This window comes from Triturus cristatus, chromosome 12 (assembly GCF_964204655.1).
Source record: "Triturus cristatus chromosome 12, aTriCri1.1, whole genome shotgun sequence".
NCBI classification, from domain to species: Eukaryota; Metazoa; Chordata; class Amphibia; order Caudata; family Salamandridae; genus Triturus; species Triturus cristatus.
Window position 1 is genome coordinate 131,752,885 of NC_140595.1, and position 17,902 is coordinate 131,770,786.

At 44.6% G+C, this 17,902-nt stretch overlaps 1 protein-coding gene across 5 annotated transcripts in view; it reads right to left on the reverse strand.

Moving 5' to 3' along the window:
* Positions 1-3,601, reverse strand: part of DCAF8 (DDB1 and CUL4 associated factor 8) — a 222,534-nt gene extending 218,933 nt beyond the window's left edge. For 2 of the 5 annotated variants that reach the window (XM_085638708.1, XM_085638711.1), the window contains exon 1: positions 2,897-3,116. The gene's annotated coding sequence lies outside the window, so the exon portion shown is untranslated. Of the gene's footprint in view, positions 1-2,896; positions 3,131-3,511 lie in introns of those variants that run through there. The other 3 variants (XM_085638707.1, XM_085638709.1, XM_085638710.1) reach the window with 3 other exon arrangements.
* Positions 3,602-17,902: the final 14,301 nt, after the last annotated feature.

Sequence of the window (17,902 nt, forward strand, 5' to 3'; positions counted from 1 at the left end):
ACACATTTAACGTGTGCCACATATAGCTTATTGTCTGTGTACAGCCAGACGCATATGGCACAATAAAACGAAGCACTGTAATACATTTGCTATCCTTTGAAGATATGCAAGCACTAAAGTAAACACACAAAAAATAATATTGATATTCGGGGTTTATGATAAATCTCAAGATCCACTTTGGTGGGGAGAATTTGGCAACATAATACACTCAACCACATGGCATTCCAATTTTTTTTCTTGAGATGCAGAGTCAGTATTGAGATTAATCCTAGGATGTAGTATTTTTTAAGTACTACAATATATCATTCAAGGAGGTGTGCCTTTCAAGAATAATTACACAACTTCAAATGGTTGAAAACAAAACTCACTTGACGGTAAACTGTGAGTGCATAGCCCAACATAACATAGAGGGTTTGCAATCAAAAAGACAAATGTAGTTTTCCACTGCAGTGGGTTAAAGAGTAAAAAGCACAGTCAAGAGAAAGAATAAAAACTAAGCTCTGCTTCTGAGAGCTGCAGAATAAATATTGCCAAGAAAACAGACTAGACATAAATAATGGTCATAGGTTCAGCTTTAATCTATTTCTACCCATAAACCGAAAACAACCTGTCTGCTGTATTTGAAAAAACAATAATACAGAACATGTCTCATCCTTTGAGCCACTCTGTATACTGCCATCTTTATGCCATGTTGATACACGTACAGATTAACAGCATGGGTATTAGAAAAAACAACAGGAAGAGATTTCCTTAACTAGCTGCAAATGAGCATGTGTATTATAATGCCATGATTTCAGATGTGTGTATAGTATACACATAAATGTATATAATACAAAATACGTAACTGTGTAATGCAGTTGAAAATTGCCATTGAAGGGGTTCTCAAACGTCGTAAACCATGAGTCTGTTTGTAAATGTCAAGAGAACCCAGAAATACCATGTAACACATTACTGGTTATGTGTTTTTATTGTAATATTTATTTTAGGTTTTGTTCACATTAAATGTATGAATAGTTGATACAATAATGGAAAATGTGGTTCTCTGTTTTGCATAGCACTTCTTAATATCACAATTGTGTAGCACTACAGGCTTGTTAAGGAGCTGTCATTATGCTCATCTTTAGAGGAAACACTAACTGTTTTGTAAATAAGCTTTGATTGCTTGATGAATATTTGTACTGTAACAGATCATATTTTGGTTTATGTGTTGCATCTCTAGGGGCAACGCTCTGATACGCTAGAGTCATGCTAGCGCTTGGAGAATACAGTAATGTAACTGATGATATTTTTGTTCATGGTTTATGGATTGCCTCTGTTCTGGACTATTTACAGCGCTCTGACACCCCAAGTGTTCGGGCGGGGGGGGGGGGGACATGCTCTGGCCAACAGATACATTTTGCTGATAACAGCATTATGCTGATAACAGGGCTTTGTTTTCAGCAGAAAACAATGATAGGCGGTAAGCCGCTCTGTAATGGGCCTTCACTAACATCTTTTGTCATTTATTTCCTGGCTGGGAGAGGTGTCAAAAGGGAAGGGACTCTAAATATTCTTCAAAACCCCCACCTCCATTTCTAATAATCACACTGTAGATACTTTTACAGGCTAGTAGGCCTGCCTGATGAGAGTAGTATGTGTGGCAATCACATATGTGATAGGATTTTTGAAACTGTAACAGAACTTAACTGCAATGTAAGTCTAGACATATTTAAACAATGCCAGTTTAACAGAATTGTGGAAAATTGAGGGGTTTTTTTTTGTATGGGGTGCGGCATTAAAAGGTTTGAGGATCACTGACCGAGGGTCATGTTTATAAAACTCTTTAAATAAATAAATATGCAGGTAAAATCCATATTTCACAGTTCCTGTGAAAAGTGGGTTTTATACCACTGCATTTTCTGCAACAAAAGCACAAAAAAATGTGAAAAAATAGATAATACAGTGGCAGTTGCTGTTGTGTATTTATTGTGCACGGGACTTTCCGCGGAAAAGGTATGTTTTGATTTGCCTATTACTCTGCCTCCCAAGGACAGAACTGCACGACAGAGAACACAACAAATAAGGAAAAATACCGAGAAGACTGCGAAAATAAAAATGGACAAGTACTGCTGGAAATGTTTTTAAAAAATGCCTTGAAAGTGAAAGCCCTAGCTCGTTCCTGGGAAATATGAGAACCCACCGAACTACAGAACAAACAGAATAGTCCAAAGCTTGGGATTTCTGAGTATATATCCATCAGGTGTACACTATCGATGTGAGTGTAGGATAACCGATATGATAAGAAAATATATTAATAGTAAATATTGTTCTGAATATCTGATCGCAAAATCATTAAGACTACTTCTCTAGAGATTTACATGCAGGTTTCCACGTCAAGAGATGGTCGTAATTTCCTCAATCAGTAAATGTACTTTTACTTCCAGTACAGCAAGTGTAAATACCGAAGCGAACACTTGTAAATAAAAAAAGTGTGCATCACTTAAGGAAGATGCGAGGTGATCAGAAATTCGAGGAACACAAGGCTTATCTACCAGGTGAGTTCGGTTTAACATACGGTTCCGCGCTTCAGTGTGCAAGGCTAAATGTTATCATTAAACTATATCATGTAGAAAATGTTGAAATTAGGGTATCTCTGAAATAATATTGGGTTGCAATGCAGGGGTTCGTGGGACACACAATCCAGGAGGGATACAAAATTGTAAACATCTGGTGCGAGGGTGAACGTCATGAGCGTAGGTAAACACCAGAATCTAAGTGGGACTTGTGACTCTCTGATTCCCGGTGATCCAAAATCCGTGACAGTTCAGCAAACCAGTCCTGCCCACCTGATGCGAAGGCTGCCCCCATCTAAGCCCCAGCCCCCACAGGTCTTAGGAGGGCCCTGGCAATAACCCACCGAGTAGGGGCGCTAGATGCCGTCCATGGGCTCCCGCTGCCAAAGGCCGCTGTGCCCACCCGAAAACCCACTGGAACCTTCCGGGGTTCCTCCGCTCCAGAAGCAAGTCAAAGACACATGCGTGAGAAGCAGCGCAGGAACTGAGGGGAGCCTTTCCGACCAGGTCCTAGGGGCCCGTCCGCCGCCATCTTCTCGACTCAGTTCACCCCCCTACTACCCCTCCCACTGAACAGTGGCCCCCGGGATGCACTTCGCGGACTGTGCAACACTTCGATTTTCTCTCTATCACGGGCTCGCGTAAGCATCCATATTGGAATACCCTCGGTCCCACCCGTTTGAAGTAATTATAAGTAAACTTGGAATTGAACAACATATTTGGAAAACAAATCTACCTTTTTGTCAATTATTATTTTTAGTCGATACAAAAATAATTCTAATTCGTAATTTTACATGAAATTGAAATACAAAAAAGTACAAAATGATTCACTATTTTCTGTTTCAATTCAGAGGCACGTGCATTTTCTTTTAAATAGCATATTTCAATTTAAAAAAGAAACCTTTCTGAATCGGCGCCCACACTGAAAATTCCCTTTGTAATGTTAAAAGGAAATCTACCTTTCTAGCCTTCCATCACTGTTCACGTCGCTGAGTTTCGGTTTACTGAAAAGCTCAGCAACATTAATTCTAGGCATTTTAACGGCCTATGAGCGACCGCCAACTTCCAGGCGTCATGGGATGAGAAAATTGACTACATTGCCAGAATCCTGCTGTATAACTGCGGTAAAACTACTATTACTAATAAAATAAGTGTTTGCGATGACGATATGTTTGCACATTGAAACAGGACGGTTATATATAGTTCTCCAATATTTGATGATTGTTAGCAAATTTACTCTTTTGTTATTGATATGTAAAACTAGAGCTCGTGTTTATTTAGTAACAAGTCTTTTTATTAATTTCAAGTTGTACCAAACGAATATTTGAAAAATTCTGTACAACTTCAAGATGGCGGATTAGATTATGAAAGCTTCCGGGTAGGCTCACGTGCAACTTGTTATGCTTGTCCTTCTTTTGTGTTTGTCTTCATCGTATGACAGAAATTGTAATCCGAGTGACAGTCAAAATCGACGGTGTCGCTCGCTAATTCTGCTGCCTAGTTGCATCACCTTTTCTTAAGGCAACTGAGTCCCGAATGCAAACGGAAAGTTTAAAGAAGCATTGGCAAAGCCAACAGATCTCACCTATGCGACATCTATTGGCTTTGCCAATGTGTTTTTAGCCATGTTGTACACCAGATTTTATGTTGTTCAACGTGGCTATAAATTAGTGGCGTAGAAGGTAGTGTTGTGGAATGGCAGAGAGTGGAATGGCTTTGGGTGTCATGGAGTGTGGTGTCGTTGAGCGTCATAGAGTGGAGTGTTGTAGAGTGTCATAGAGTGGAGTTGTGTACCGTAGAGTGGAGTAGTGTTGTGGACTGGTGTATCCTGTAGTGGCATAGAATCGCAGAGTGGAGTGCCATATCATAGATTGGCGTAGAGTGGAGTGCTGTCAGGGCTGGACTGGCCGTAGCGGGCACCGGGCGTTTCCCTGGTGGGTCACCAGGGTGGGGGCCGGTTTTGGGTCCCGGGGGGATCGTTTTTGTTACTGGGGACCGGCAATATCAGCCCCTTGTAACAAAATCGTCCGAAACCGGCCCCAGCAAACAGCTTGGCCGCCCACCAGGGGGGCCGGCTGAGCAGTTTGTCAGGGCCGGTTTTGGTTCCCAGTCCAGCCCTGAGTGCCGTACAGAGGAGTCGTACAGAATGATGTAAAGTGGCATAGAGTGGATAAAAGTGTCCTAGAGTGGAGCAGAGTGTCAAAGATTGGAGTTGAGTAGAGAGAAATGGCGTAAAGTGGAGTGGAATGGTGTGGAGCATAGTCAACTGGTGTAGACTGGAGTAAAGGGAAGTGGTGTGGAATAGATGGAGTAGAGTGAAGTGATGAAAAGTGGAGTAGACTGGAATGGAGTAGAGCAGTTAGAGTGGAGTGGCATAGACGGAAGTAGACTGGAATGGAGTAGAGCGTCATAGAATGAAGTGTTGTAGAGTGGATTATTGTATAGGGTTATAGAGTAGAGTGGTGGGAAGTGGTGTGGAGTAGTATAGAGTGGAATGGCATAGTGTGGAGTAGAGTGTTGTGATGTGGCATAGAGTGACTTAGAGTGGATTATCGTAGACTGTCATAGAGTGGAGTGGTGTAGAGCGTAGCAAAATGCACTGCCCTACAGTGAATTGGTATAGAATGGAGTGTCATAGAGTGGAGTGGAGCAGAGTGTCATAGAGTACAGTTGTGTAGAGTGGAGTAGGGTGTCATGGAGTTGAGTGGCTTAGAGGGGAATGGCATAGAGTGGAGTGGTGTAGACTGAAGTGGCAGAGTAGAGTAAAGTGGCATGGAGTGGTGTAGCTTAGAGTGTCATAGCGTGGAGTGGTGTAGAGTGGAGTTAAGTGTAGTCGAGTGAATTAGCATAGAGTGGAGTAGCGTAAATTGGATTAAAGTGTCAGAGTAGAGTGGCAGAGAGTGAAGTAAAGTGAAGTAGAGTGTTGTAGAATAGAGTGGTATAGAGTGGAGTTAAGGGGCATACAGTGGAGTAGAATATCATGGCGTGAAGTAGAGAGCAGTGGCATAGAGTGGAGTGGAGTAGAGTACAGTGGCGTAGAATGGGGTAGTGTCGTACATTGGAGTGGTGCTGAGTGGAGTAAAGTGGTGTGGAGTGTCAAAGAGTGGAGTGGTGTAAAATGGAGTAGAGTGGAGTATCGTAGAGTAGCGTGGAGTAGTGTGTCAGAGTGGAGTAGTGTGTTGCGTACAGTGGCATAGAGTGGAATAGATTGGTGTAGGGTAAAGTGGCGTTGAGTGGAGGGGCGTAGAGTGGCATAGATTAGAGTGGAGTGACGTAGAGTGACATAGATTAGAGTGTTATAGAGTGGAGTATGCATGGTGTGGTAGGGCACTGCCATTACAGGCAACTCATTTTCAAGTGCAATTGCTAAAATATTGCATAAAATTCAGACAACACAGAACTCAATATAAGACTACAAGAAATTCCTGCGCTTTAGCCACATTGCATTTAGGAACCGGGAAACTGCAAAAACTATTGGAGGTTGGGTATCATTTCAGGACTCTCATTGCATGCTCGCACTCTCTAAATCCAAGATTAATGCAAATGGGCTTAACCCAACATTTTCTTTGGAGATAATAGGTAGGGCAGAAAAAAAAAACGTGTTTTTCGTCCTCCAGACTATGGCCACAGGCCGGGCAGGCTGTACTATTTTTTGGATCCCACCTGGAGGTAAACGATCTAAGTGGCAAGCAACCCAAACTCAATTGGCAATAAAGTTTCCTAGCTGCAGGGGAACTGACCAGATCTAAAAATTCCTCTTTCCTATAGTTGTCTTTAATTTGTAGGAACTCGGTCGTCAGCCTCCCGGTCTCAGAACGTTCATATAAACACATAAGATGGTAGTTTTTAGCTTGTGCGGCCAGCTTTGCTTTGGATAGGGCCGGACACGACACCTCCGGGGAGGTCCATAGTTCTGGTAGGCCAATCTTGGTGCAAGCATCCTTCACAAAGCTTAACCAGGAGATGTTCTTATGCTTTAATTGAGACCAAACCCCCATAAATTCCTCCCGATAAGAGCCTAACTCTGCATTAGACCAGAGTCTCTTCCAGTATACCAGTGGGCGCAGCGTTACCACTTGTTCCATGGGTATTAGGCCAAAATCCAGCCTGATAGGGATCAACGGGGAGCTAGAGGGTAAACCCAATAAACTCCTCATAAAGGAATTTTCAGTCCTGATCAGGCTGTAAATTTTTGAATGACCCCACAGTTCTGCCCCATAGATAGACGCTGCTCTCAGTTGGGTCCTATAAATTTCAATTGCTGGTCCCACTGGTTTGGAGACCAAGCCTCTAAATACTTGTGAAATTCCCCCAGTGGTTTGGGCAAGTTTCAACACAGAGTTGGCAATTTGTCCCCCCCATCCAAAATTTTCTTGTAAGGTAATCCCCAGATAACTGAACGTTGTCACCCGCTCAAGGTGGACACCGTTCAGAACTGGGTTTGGCCGTGTATGCTTGGGGGGGTTGAGAATCATAAATTTAGTTTTAGCTAAATTGATCTCAAGGCCTCTTTCAGCGCAGAAAACCACAAAGCCGTCCAAGATGCGCTGGATGCCAGTTGACGTTCGAGACAGCAACAAGGTGTCGTCAGCGAACATCAACGCTGGCACCAAGCCCGTGGCAAGTCTTGGTGCGTCTATATCCCTAATGCCTTCCAGATGTTTAATGAGCCCATTGATGTATAGACAGAATAGCGTGGGTGCCAACACGCATCCTTGTCGGACTCCTCGGTTAACAGGGAAGCGGGAGGACAGGTCACCATGTTTTCCACATCTGACCTGGGCGAAGTTTTTCCTGTGGAGTCTGCTCATAATATCCAAAAGATACGGGGGGACATTAAGGGCCCGAAGCACCTTCCACAGATTTTCTCGTGGTACCAGGTCAAATGCCGACCTCAGATCAACAAAAATAAGGTAGAGGCTGCCACCCTCTAGATTTACGGTCTTCCAATGTATGATCTGAAGTCGAAAAATCTGGTCAACAGTGGAGATTCCCTCTCTGAAACCCGCTTGCAGAAGACTTAGGATATTATAGTCTGACTCCCAGGACTGTAATCTATCCAAAATTATTCGGCCAAACAGCTTTTGTGTGGTGTCAATTAAGCTGATGGGCCTATAATTTGAAGGTTGTAAAGGACAGCCTTTCTTAAATATCGGAACGATTTCTGCACCAAGCCAAGACTCTGGGAGTTCCGCACCCAGCAAAATAGAGTTAAATAAGGCGCAAAGATACGGGACCCAAATCTTTGGTTCTGAGCGATAGAGATCGCCTGGGATTTTATCCAGTCCCGGCGCTTTATTGGGTATCAGCAAACGTATGGCCGTTTCCACCTCCTTTGGTGTTATATCCATAATGGCATCAGCTTGACAAACAGGTCTGCTGTGGGGAGTGGATATAGATAATACATTGTCATTTGGGCAAGAATACAGGCCCCCATAATGGGCTTCCCATGCCACTGCAGATATATTTGGAAATGAAATAGGGCCAGGTTCTTTCCTACCCGTACTAACAATGGACCAAAAACCCTTGAAGTCTTTAGCCTGCAGGGTTAACCTTAACTCCTCCCATAACTCAACCTCCCAAGCCTTTCTGGCCCTTTGTAAAATTTGTTTATACCTTGCCCTCAAGATTTTTATCCTGCCTTTGTCCGAGGCCTTAATGGCAGTAAGCAAATCGCTCTTCGATTTCCTGCACTCTGCGGAATACCATAATTGCCTTTTGGGCGGATAGGACCTAACATTCCCTGGCGGACAAAACACATTCGACAATTTTTCTACCAACTGTAGATGAATGCCTGTAGGTTCGGTCACCTGTTCTATGGTGGTTCGATTTAAGCCAACCTCAGGCATTTCAATAAGATGAGGAAGAGCGAGGCAATAGATCTCTGAGATTTTGTTTTGGCTTGCAGCAATACGGGGCCATCTAACCCTTCGTCCATTGTTGCGCAAGATTAAAGGTTGCGCAGATGTGGGTGGTATGGCGTCATTGCTACTGCTGCCAATGCCCCAGCTTCCTGGTTTAAATGTTACGACCAGAGCGTTATGATCACTGTCAACACGTTCAATCACATTGAAATCGAGGACCTTGTCCTGCGATCGGGTTTGAATGAGAATGTAATCGAGGATAGAGGTTTGTCCAGTTCTGTTAAAAGTAGCTCGGCCAGGTCTGTCGGAATCAAATCTCCCATTACATGCCCTCAGAGATAATGAGAGGGCAAGAGCCGAGATCTGAAGAACCAGGGGGGTCCATACTTTGACCTTGGGAATCTTGGGATCGGGAATATTCCAGTTTTCATTTTCAGTAGTTGGGTCATCTAGAGCCGACACACTAAGTGGTTCGTATTGGCAATTAAGGTCGCCTCCCACTATTACAGAGTATCCGGGATCCAAGGACAGAATAAATGTGTTTAGCTGTTCGATGACCGTAGATTCCCGGCCGCCCTGGGAAGGTCTGGAGTAGACATTCAGGAGAGCCAAATAGTTGTTATTGGGGAACTCAAGCAGAACACATTGGATGTCATCTAAGTAGGTATTAAGTTATCTTGCTGTGGCGCCCAGGTGGAGGCCCACCCAAGTAGTGAGGCCCCCAGAAGGTCTACCCTTACCACTGGTTACTGCTAGTGTATTAAAAGATGCGAAGCCTACCCTTTGGAAGTTTTCAAGGGCCCACGTCTCTTGCATTAAGCAAATATCAAAATTGTCAATAAATGTGCCCCAATCTTCACACAACAATTTATTCTTGAGACCTGCCACATTCCAAGAAAGCAAGCAAAAACTCGACTTTAGTTTGGTTATAACTGGAGCCAGGTCAACAACAGGGGTGGTATTTGAGGGTGGGGTAGTTGTCCTATTCAGAGATTCTTGCCCAGGCCCATCTAGCGATTCTTCCAATTCTAACCGCCCCCCCGAGTCTATGGGAGGTTTCAGGACACTGCAATTTGAGCGTCAATCCACCTGGTCAAGGATACTATATCTATTAGTATGCTGAAAAAGTTCGAGCGGAGGTGGTTTGAATTGGTCAAGGATATGAATTCCATTAATAGGGCAAGGGGGGGGTGGTCCAACCCTACCAATTCTCACACTATCTACCCTTCCCCTATAATGAGCATCGGTGCCAGAATTCTGGGGTCCCGGGTAGAAATAGGTGACTGGGAGGGCTTTGATTGTTGAGTGGGGGGTAAAGTGGGATCCCAGCTGAGATGTGCAGATGTACCTAGCAATGTTTGGATTCCTAAAATTAATTACTACACAGTCGCCTGGGATATCCTTGGGTCTACGACCTACCCAATTTATCCTCCTTGCAAATAATAGCTCGCTTGTGCACTGGTACGGAAGAGGTTTATTGCAATTTAGCCAGTGTATACATTTGTTCTTTAAATCGAGGAAGGACTCCCTTGATCCATGGCTCAGGGGAGGGACCCCGGCAAGGACCACCGCATACGGGACAGATTCAGGGGGGAGGTTCAAGGAGGGTAAATTCGAGACAGAAAATGGCCTTGTCAAGTTACATAAGGCATATTCAGGACCACTTAACTCGTTTAACGAATTGCCGGTAGCGGGGGGCTTCCCACTCCTTAAGTTCCCTGTGACCGGAGGTGGAGGGAGAGGGAGAGGGCATGGGACAATACGGGACTCATTGGTCATGGCCTGGTCTTTACTCAGCGAGGTGGGATGTTCTATTATATCTGTCAGTGCATTAAACGGATTGGGGGCGGGATTGGGGGCGGGAGCAGGAGCGAGCCAAACGGACTCAACAGCGCTTTCATTAGTTCCCCCTCTAACTTCTGGCCCCTTGGACCTATTCAATATAGAAAACATTGATTCCAAATTAGAGAGTCTATTTTCCAAGGAATCAAGTCTGTTACAGATAGGGCGACAGGTCGCAGTTAGTAGCTGTTCCATCCTGAGCCAATAGTCATTATTTAGTGCAGAGTCCCTCGGAACCTCTGGACCTCCAGCCGGCGAATCTATATTAAGCGCAGCTTCACGTGTTCCGATCTTTTGCCGATTTTGAATTTTAGATCTTTTATTGGGCAGCACTGTGTCACCCCGTTTACGTTTCGCCGCTTTTTCTGACTGCTTGGCGAGAGTAGCATCAGAGCGAATGGGTTGGCCAGATCTAGTTGTTCCTTCATGGGTCATAGAAATAGGAGCATCAGGGCCTTGGGAAGCGCTTTGTTCGGGCACAAAACAGACATTGCTAGTTGCCATTGCAGCATTTTCATGTTCACTCAGTAGCGGTACACTAATGTCAGAGGCTGGAGTAGACAAGTTCATGGCTGCTGGCGACTTTGCTAAGGCGATGTTGCCCAAAGAGGAACGTTTATTGTGCGGTAGGTCGAGAGAGAGTCTTTTCTCAGTGAGTTCAATTTCCTTCTGTAGGACTGACGCAGCTCTCAATATAAAGTTATCCAAGGTTCCGGCTACTCCAGCTCCACTAAGGGACTTCCGACCCTTCTTCGTACCAACAGGGGCCATTGGGTTTTGTGTAAATTGGTGAGGTGCAGATCACCGTGACAAGAAAGTGTCAAGTAGGCGTCCAGGCGCAACAACTCGGAGATTACAACATCGCACCATCAACACATACTCAGTTGGACACAGCTCACCTAAAGAACCAAGATGTATGGCCCGTCCCGGCCTCTGTCGGTCTCTGACGGGCTCAGACGGGCCCGCCCTTGTCCCGGGCTTCACCCGCGCTGCGTTCCGCGCTGCGGAAATGCGTGCGCGAGATTATGAGGATGCACAGGGGGCGTGGTCCTGAGGAAGAGGCGGCAGCGGGAAGGTGGAGGGCTGCTGGGCCTCGCAGTCCTCGGATTCATGAGTCCGTTTGCACCAACTACGGTCTCACCAGCGGCACCCGGAGAGCGGGGGCCGCGAGGGCTGAAGTACTGTCCGGGGGCGGGTCCTGAGGAAGAGGCGGCAGCGGGAAGGTGGAGGGCTGCTGGGCCTCGCAGTCCTCGGATTCAAGAGTCCGTTTGCACCAACTACGGTCTCACCAGCGGCACACAACACATATCAGATTGCTCTTCCCTATGCACAGGACCCGCAAACACACCCTTATGTGTAGTGTACTTACTTAACAGACAGCTTCACTTCTCCTATGTTATGAAAAGGAAAGTCTTGTACAACAAAAATAGTCACGGTTCACATAACATGAGGTACTTATCTGCTTGACGATAATCCTCTCGTGTTGGTAGTCACACGATCCACCTGGTTGCTCTGCTTTTCCTGGTAGTTCCCAAGATAGAGTATTCCAGGTGCTCCTAAACGTTTATGCTCACCAATGCTTGTTAGGCAAATTCCTGAGGAACGAGTGAGGTAGCGCTGCCTCGCGCTTGATATCTCGTATCCCCAGAGCAAGTTCAGGGCAACCAAAAGTTCAGGTGTTTCCGCGTTCTCCAGAGCGGAAAGCCGGGATCGAATTTACACAAAAATAAAGCAAGGCGCCTTCTCAGCGCTTTCAGGATCTGTTGGCGTGTAGTCCGACGTGGCTTCAATGCTGCTGCGCCAAAGAAACAATGATGGAGTCTTCCGTGTCTAGCGTAAGGGATCATATTAAAATATTTGTTTCCATTACTCTTCAGAATTACAAAAAAAATGTGCTTCATTTGTGCTTTCCTAATCCTTATATGTTCTGGAATATTTGTCCAGTTCATTTACTGGCATTTAAATTTGGTTGTATGCTAGAAAAAAACAATATCCTACAGCCTTCCAAGCGAGTGTCACATAAATCCTCTTACTTTGCCTATAGAGATAGAAAAGTAAACACCAACCTTCCTTGGAAGACAGAGCCTAACATTTGATCTCTGTCTCTAAATGCACAGCAAATGTGGCAAGATAAAAACGAATCTTAAAGGCCTGTTAATTGCTCATTCACTTCTGAACTCCAGCATGGGTATTATGGAGGTGCTTCAGCACCCCCTACTCCTACTCTTCCAGCGCCTATGGCATGGACCCGAGATTGAGGATGAGGATTGTTTAAATTATGCTATTACTAAAGAGCGCTGACCAAAATAAACAAGCTTGTAGACACAACATTGTTCCTCATACGCACGCAAATTAGTGACAAAGATAAGTAGAATTAGTCAAGCAAAAAAAGATAGGACGCAAGAAACATCTTCCATTGAGTGCCTCATGTAAAAGAATTTTTTTCCAGAAAACGAGCACTTGTTGAAGAATATGAGAAGGCAGTCAGAGAGATGATAAACTTGCTATGCTTTGCTGGAGAGTCAAAGACATGCTGGACAGCCTAAAACAAATAACGGCAAAAATTAGAAAGCAAGCAAGCATGGGTTACAAAACACAAAGCCAATGGTAAGCCATAGATGGAATGCATTTCCAGGTAAGCTTTCAGAATGTCTCCAAAAAGTCTTTCCCAACCAGACAGCTGCACTGGCTGTTAGGCTTTGACCTAAAAAAATAACTTAGTTAGTAAGTGATCACACAGCTACACAGAGTCCTAGTGTGTTGTCAAGCCATTTGCAGGCTGTTCTAAACACATAGTTACAATGCTAAAAGCAAAACTAGAAATCTATGAATTAAGTGTTCTGCTGGCTAAAATGTCAGACTATCTTAACAATGTGGCTAACTAACTAAGCTAACAAGCATTGAAAATGCAATAGGTCTCGCCTTTGATTAAGTTAAAGCCATTTGCTTTGCGATGGTTTTGTATAGCAAAGCAAAATGGCTTTAACTTGATGAAATGTGAGCCCTATTGCATTTTTAATGCTTGTATCTTATGTTTTCATTCTCCCCATCTTACAGTCTCCAAACTGCTCATCACGCGTTGGCTGCCTTTTCGTCATTCTGTCACTCCTTTCACCCAAGGTTTTTTGCTTCTCGAGCGTGTGTGCCGTGATTCATTTGCAATGCAATAGGTGTCCCATTACTGAAAGCTTGAGCTATTGGCATTGAATTATTATTGACAACGCCAATAGCTCAAACTTTTAGTAATGCGAGACCTATTGGACTGCAGTAGTAGAGAGTAGTAGAGAGTGAGTAGTAGAGAATGAGTAGTAGATAGAGAGTAGTAGAGAGTAGGTAGAGAGTGAGCAGTAGAGAGTAGTAGAGAGTGAGTAGGAGAGAGGAGTAGAGAGTGGGTAGTAGAGAGTGGGTAGTAGAGAGTGAGTAGTAGAGAGTGAGTAGTAGAGAGAGAGTAGTAGAGAGAGAGTAGTAGAGAGTAGTAGAGAGTAGTAGTAGAGAGTAGTAGAGTGAGTAGTAGAGAGTAGTAAAGAGTGAGTAGTAGAGAGGAGTAGAGAGTGAGTAGTAGAGAGTAGTAGAGTGAGTAGTACAGAGTAGTAAAGAGAGAGTAGTAGAGAGTGAGTAGTAGAGAGGAGTAGAGAGTAGTAGAGAGTTAGTAGAGAGTGAGTAGTAGAGAGTTAGCAGAGTGAGTAGTAGAGAGTAGTAGAGTGAGAAGTAGAGAGTAGTAGAGAGTGAGTAGTAGAGAGTGAGTAGTAAAGAGAGAGTAGTAGAGAGTGAGTATCAGAGAGGAGTAGAGAGTAGTAGAGAGTGAGTAGTAGAGAGTTAGTAGAGAGTGAGTAGTAGAGAGATAGTAGAGTGAGTAGTAGAGTGAGTAGTAGAGAGTGAGTAGTAGAGTGAGTAGTAGAGAGTGAGTAGTGGAGAGTGAGTAGTAGAGAGTGAGTAGTACAGAGTAGTAGAGCGTGAGTAGTAGAGAGGAGTACAGAGGAGTAGAGAGTAGTGGAGAGTAGTAGAGAGTGAGTAGTAGAGAGTGAGTAGTAGAGAGTGAGTAGTAGAGTGAGTAGTAGAGCATAGTAGAGAGAGAGTAGTAGAGAGTGAGTAGTAGATAGTAGAGAGTGAGTAGTAGAGAGTAGTAGAGTGAGTAGTAGAGAGTTAGTAGAGTGAGTAGTAGAGTGAGTAGTAGAGAGTGAGTAGTAGAGAGAGTAGTAAATAGTAGTAGAGAGTGAGTAGTAGAGAGTTAGTAGTAGAGAGTAGTAGAGAGTAGTAGAGAGTGAGTAGTAGAGAGTTAGTAGAGAGTGAGTAGTAGAGAGTTAGCAGAGTGAGTAGTAGAGTGAGTAGTAGAGAGTAGTAGAGAGTGAGTAGTAAAGAGAGAGTAGTAGAGAGTGAGTAATAGAGAGGAGTAGAGAGTAGTAGAGAGTGAGTAGTAGAGAGTGAGTAGTAGAGAGATAGTAGAGTGAGTAGTAGAGAGTAGTAGAGTGAGTAGTAGAGAGTGATTAGTAGAGAGAGTAGTAGAGAGTGAGTAGTAGATAGTAGAGAGTGAGTAGTAGAGAGTGAGTAGTAGAGAGTTAGTAGAGTGAGTAGTAGAGAGTAGTAGAGCGTGAGTAGTAGAGAGGAGTACAGAGGAGTAGAGAGTAGTGGAGAGTAGTAGAGAGTGAGTAGTAGAGAGGAGTAGACAGTAGTGGAGAGTAGTAGAGAGTGAGTAGTAGAGAATAGTAGAGAGTGAGTAGTAGAGAGTAGTAGAGTGAATAGTAGAGAGTAGTAGAGAGTGAGAAGTAGAGAGAGAGTAGTAGAGAAACAGGCTCTGAAGATGAAACCACGCCTCTCTCTCCAAGGGACATCTGTGTCACTGCCCCAGGGAAGCGGCTGTAAAAGAAAAGAGCTCCCACAGTGCCACGTCTCTCCAGTGGTGTTCTATAGCAGCCAGGAGGACCCTGGCTTGACATTCTGAGTCCACGCAGGATGCACAATGCCCATCTGATAGGCGTCCAAGCGCTAGGAAGAGAGTGGGGGGCTTCACTGTCCCGTGTGCCAGCACCCCACATCAGCTTGCTGGCGCGAGGTGCAAAGTTGTTTGGGTCAAAGTCTGCTCAGAGCGCTTAGGAGGAGTAAATGAGGTGTGGAGCGGCGCAGGAATTTTAGCGCCATCGGTAAAGTGACATTTTAAACACCCATCCTTTAACAAACGGGTGCATGTGATGGTTTTAGATACAATCTGCAAAAACAACAGTTAATGGACAGAATGCAGAACAATGTCATACATTCACCCCAGTACAGAGATCCGGGCCTAAATCCATCGTTTTTTTGCTCACCGTACCTTTCCAGTTTGAACCCAGCCATATGCAAATCAGTCTTGACCCTGTGCCTCATGGGAACAGTCCAGCCCGAACTCCCAAGCCAGGTTCTCCCTGGACTGGAAACAAGCATCCTAGGACCGGTTTCGGGGGTCACCCCTCTTCAGCCAGGATAGCTTGATTCCAGTGGCATGGAGAGCACGGGACCCACGTCTGGGCATACCCTTCCCACTCGGGGTGACAAATGCAAAAACAACAGTTGATGGACAGAATGCAGAACAATGTCATACATTCACCCCAGTACAGAGATCTGGGCCTAAATCCATCGTTTTTTTGCTCACCGTGCCTTTCCAGTTTTAACCCAGCCATATGCAAATCAGTCTTGACCCTGTGCCTCATGGGAACAGTCCAGCCCGAACTGCCAAGCCAAGTTCTCCCTGGACTGGAAACAAGCATCCTAGGACCGGTTTCGGGGTTTCACAGATACAATCTGCCACCCTTGAAAAAGGCTCCCTAGGCAGCTGGCTAGAATGACCGTAGTATAGTACCAGCCCAATGCAGTGGTCTGTCACGTGCTGGCAGTTTTACCTGCTTCTAAGCGCCCCTAGTTCATAGTGGTAAGTGAAGAGAAACTCAGGCTCAGGCTGCTGGCGCCCCACCTCCACTGTAGAGCGACCGGACTGCACCAACTGGAGAGATCTTTTTTTATCAGTATTGTATGCTACCACTTTAAAGGCGACATTGCAGTATTAAATACATGGAAAAAGCTGTGAGATAAAATAATCTTGTCTCTATATACAAACTCTACGACCAGGTAAGGTTAGTTTTGAAAACAACAGTAATGTCCAATAATTATCAGTCCTCCAACACTATGACCTGATCCTTGGCAAAGCTACCACGGTCCTTTACTGATAACCCTTTCCCAGACATGCTATTGACTTTTTTTATGTAGATCTTACCCATCAAAACGTCAAAACTCTGAAAAATGAAAGTTGGACCGGTGCTGCCTCTCAGTATTTTCACGTGACTTTCAGATTACACAGGGTTGCAGCAGGCGCGCGCATGGCGGCGTGCTTTCACTTTAAACTGCGTTTAAAGTGAAAGCACACCGTGCACGCGCGCGTGCATGGCGGCGTGCTTTCACTTCAGTTTAAAGTGAAAGCACACCGTGTTTAAAGACGCGCGCACGCGTGTGCGACGGGTAGACCCGAGCTACAACAAAATGGCGTGGGACTGTCCACTGTCCCACAGACACGCGCATGCTGTCTGCATTGGACAGATGGCGAGAGCAGCCATCTTTGTCCATGCAGACGCGTGCATGAGCCCACGGCGGAGAATCGATTCCAAAAGGTCTCTCTGACGAGAGCAGCGCATGTGCTGCTTTCGCCAGGCGAGACCTAAAAAGGACATCACAATTGTACTGCATTTTGAACTACGACCTGCCGCTGGAAGACACCAAGGAGCACTTTGGATAGTACAGAGTTGACATGGAATTCACAGCAATGTTTTTTCTGAAGAACAAAATAAATATCTACACTCAAGGATTTTGGTAAGACCAGTGTGGTTGTGGAAAGCCACATATGGATTAGCCCTACATGTTTATACCATTGATTTAGGCTGTAGACATCTAATTTGGTTTTATTTCAGCTTACTCAGGCCTAGAAAATCTTCCACTTCAAAGCATTTTAACAAGAAAGTCAGGCATGGGTAGTAGGATTGGCAGGTCATCGATTACGATCTTACTGACTATGAGGCTCACAATTCTAAATTGTACGTGAATACCCTATATGCAACTTTTGGGTTTGTTGTGGTTATTTCTTTCCACCAATTTGGTAGGAGGGATAGCTGTTGGTTCCACTTGTAAAAGCTGTAGTTTTAGGAAAATGAGGGGGTTCATCAGTGGTTTATTTTCTTTTTAGTATGATCATTTGACTTCTCAAGGATCTCCCCTTGACAGTTGAGCCCAATAGATTTGATTTATCGGACATATGTTGAAGGTTTATTGACTTTAAGGTCTTAATGCACTCACAAAGCACCAAGATGTACTGAACCTACTACATGACTTCAAGAAAGATGTATGTTTAATCCAAAGAGCCTCTTTTGAAAAAAAAAGACTGGATTCATCTTAAATCCAGGTAGTTCCCCATTAAGTTATTTTTATCCAGCTTCACTAACACGAGCAGGGAAGCAATTTTATGAGCAACACTTCCAGCAAGAGGTTTTGAGGGCAGTGTCCTGTGTGAATGGCTGGTCTCTGACATTAGTCCTTAATTTGGGAACCAGTACTTGTTCTGCATCCTGCATCCATGCTCCTAACTGAGATTAGAAGATGTTTCTCAAATCTCTCATTATGGACTTCATG